The sequence below is a fragment of the Nannospalax galili genome, unplaced genomic scaffold (assembly GCF_000622305.1).
Source record: "Nannospalax galili isolate Female #2095 unplaced genomic scaffold, S.galili_v1.0 scaffold558, whole genome shotgun sequence".
Taxonomy (NCBI): domain Eukaryota; kingdom Metazoa; phylum Chordata; class Mammalia; order Rodentia; family Spalacidae; genus Nannospalax; species Nannospalax galili.
The window spans coordinates 355,305-358,739 of record NW_008340850.1 but is presented as its reverse complement, the minus strand read 5'-3'; positions in this window follow the sequence as shown (position 1 = coordinate 358,739).

Sequence of the window (3,435 nt, the reverse complement as noted above, 5' to 3'; positions counted from 1 at the left end):
TAGAATGTCAAAAACTTTAAAATAGTACTTGCAACTCAGCTGGCATCTGGAACCTCACAAAAACATGATAAAGCATATATAGTAATATATGCTGCCATATATCACCAGACTTTGTATCAAAGATTCATACTAAAAATACTATAATCTAAAGATTATAGAAGAGGCCAGTCTGCTACATGAACACATTTGCATTTTAAAAATTAGTTGGACTGGATATGTGGATGCATTTGCCAAGCACATATATTACCTGTTCTTTTATATTAGAAAGTTCTTATAATCTGGATTTTCAACATTCATGCTTATTAATCAACCTTTGGAAATAGAAGCAGTCATGGAGAAATTGTAACCAATTGGTAGTGCTTCATTGAGCACTGTCAGTGAAGTGACACTTTTTTTTTTTTGAGACAATGTCTTGATATGTAGGCCAGACTGTCTTTGAACTCCTTGTATCCTAGGCTATTCTCATATTTGTGATCATGCTGTTTCATTTTGTACAACCGTATATTTCTTCAGTGAGTAAAAGTTTCAGTTAAATTCTAAATTTTTGTACATAGTAAGTTTGGGGGAACATTTAAATTTATGTAACATGCATGTTAATTTCCAAATGGAATTATTTAATATGGTGTTTAAAACTTTAAGTATTCTATTATATACTAACAAATAAACATAATGATATTTCCAGTAAGTGTATATGAAGCTATTTCTTTGGGTATTATTGTTCTCATAACTGGAGATTTGGAATAGTTACTGAATGTGGCAGACAGAAGTCAAAGATGCTAATAAACATTAGATGGTGCACAGTTAGATCCCACAATGTGTGCTTTTTTCCTCTGTGTTAGTATTTTGTGTTACAAGTTGATTTTTAGAGCACTTGGCATAACTGTACATGTAATATGTACACTTTGTATAACAAATACTGGTGGATAAAGGTGGAAGTCTCCCTCAGTGGTTGGATACATGCCTTTATCTGTACATTGTCCTGACTGAAATCTCCAGTATGCATAAATTGGATAGATGGATGGATAGGTAGGTAGGTACATAGGTAGATAGATAGATGATAGGTAGGTAAGTAGGTGGTAGGTAGAGAGATGATGATGATATAGATAGATAGATGATAGGTAGGTAAGTAGGTGGTAGGTAGAGAGATGATGATGATATAGATAGATAGATGATAGGTAGGTAAGTAGGTGGTAGGTAGAGAGATGATGATATAGATAGATAGACGATGATGATAGATGATAGATAGATAGATAGATGATACATAGAAAGATAGATAGATAGATGATAGATAGAGTAGGTGGTAGATAGATAGATGATAGAGAGATAGAGATGATAAATAACTATGTCTTACTATATGAGTTATCTTTTTCACTGTAACCAAATATCACACAGAAACAAATCAAGTGTTGAAGTATTTATTTTGGATCATGGTTTCAAAGCCAATGGTTACTTGGACCCACATCATGAAAATGTGGAACCAGACTAAAGAAGAGTCTGGATACTAGATTTAATCTTACAAAGTAAGATCCTAATAATGACTTAATCCAAGTAGAGTCTATCTCCCCAAATATTGCCAGAATTTGAGGGTCAGTCACTCAGCATAAGGCCTATGGGGGACATTTCATGGTAAAACCAAAATACACTACAAATTTCTACCTTTTGTCAATTCTATTCCATTTATAAATTATGTTGCCTTTATCTTACTATGTGTTTTTTTCATTCTAGCATATATGTGTACAAACATTATTGTGAAACCATTCCATAAGTTAGAGTAATAATTTATTTCTAATGTCACCAACACAAAGCCAGCCAGTGTGTTTTAGCAGAGGCATTTTTAATATAGGAATACAGGAATTAGGTATTCCCAGCTGGCAACTAACAGTTCTCATTTCATCCTGTTAAGTGAAATGCTGTCTTTACAATTATTCCTCCTCTGTTCCTACTCCTCAAGTATTTAAGTAGGACAGAAACAAAGATGAAGGCATACTTACTATATGTTCTGTTCTGAAGAGTATCTACATTTCCTTTCCTGGTGATAGACTGCTAGGAGTGTGTCTTGTGCAAAATTGGTAAAATGGCCATGTGTTGATGGGAAATTGGTATATTTGTGGCAGTCCTAGTGTTTGGGATTTCTGTGCTTCTGTTTCTATATATTTCAAAGGGACATAACACTTGATGCTGCCCAAAAGTGTCATTAAATGTGGTGAGTTAGGATGTTTTGGATATTAGGTTGCATGCAGTGTGCAGCAATGAAAATGACTATAATTTATAAAATTACTCTTACTTATGGAGACAAGGTTGCCTCAGGATGCTTGTGTGTGAATCCAAAAAAGCCTTCTCGTTTTAATTTGTTGCAATTTGGTTTTGTCACCCCATTCTACAGAGTTATACAGAGTTATTTGGAAATGTGTCCTTTTTGAGACAGAGTCTCCCCATAGCCCCAGCTGACCAGGAACTCACTTTGTAGACGAGGCTGGACTTGTACTCACAAAGATCTGCCTGCCTCTGCTCCCCAGCTGCTGGGATTAAAGGACCCAGCTCTGGAAATTTATCTTGATTGGGACTTTTATACCTAGCTTTTACTAATGTTTCTTCTAGTGTGTGTGTTCATTTACATATTAGGATGATTCTGCAAGTGTGAAATATTCCCCAAAAGACAGACATAGCAGAGATACTTTGTTAGGACATTTGTGGGTGTGCATATGTAGGTGGGTTGAATATGGTGCCCTCATATGAGATGTCTATGCTTATCATTAAAGAGTGTATAGCCACTGTGAATGCTGTTTGAAGGTCTACTGATACTATATTCCATAAACTACTACTTGGGGACATATATGAAGTGCTTTAGGTTCCCTTTAGTGTGTGACGAGTTAATGACCATTGTACCAGCTCCAATCAACATTTTTTTTTTACCATCCTATAATTTGAGTGTATTAGGAGACAGTCCTCTGAAGCTTCCAGTGTTGCCAAATGCAACTAATGGAACATAAATCTCAAATGGGAAGGTATGTACAGATGTGTGGTACAAAAGTAGTTAGCTAGATTTTATGAAAAACTAAATGGGAACACAGAAAGGGAGTTGATTGTGTAGCAGAAACATTTTCAGTTAGAGCATAATGAATGCATAAAGACAAAAATTTTAAGACCATTATGGTGATATAATTCTGTTCACAACTCAAGCTTTCAGTATTGTCTCTTTGTTTTGTACATTTAGTGTTTTTACTGTGATGTGATGTGGAGAGTTTCCCATTTGAGCCTGTCTGTTTGGTGTTCTATATGCTTCTTGTATTTGTATGGGCATGTCTTTCTTTAAGTTTGGGAAATTTTCTTCCACAATTCTGTTGAAGATCTGATCCATGCCATTGTCTTGGGATTCTTCTCCTTCCTGTATGCCTATGATTCGCAAGTTTGGTCTTTTTATGGTATCACTCAATT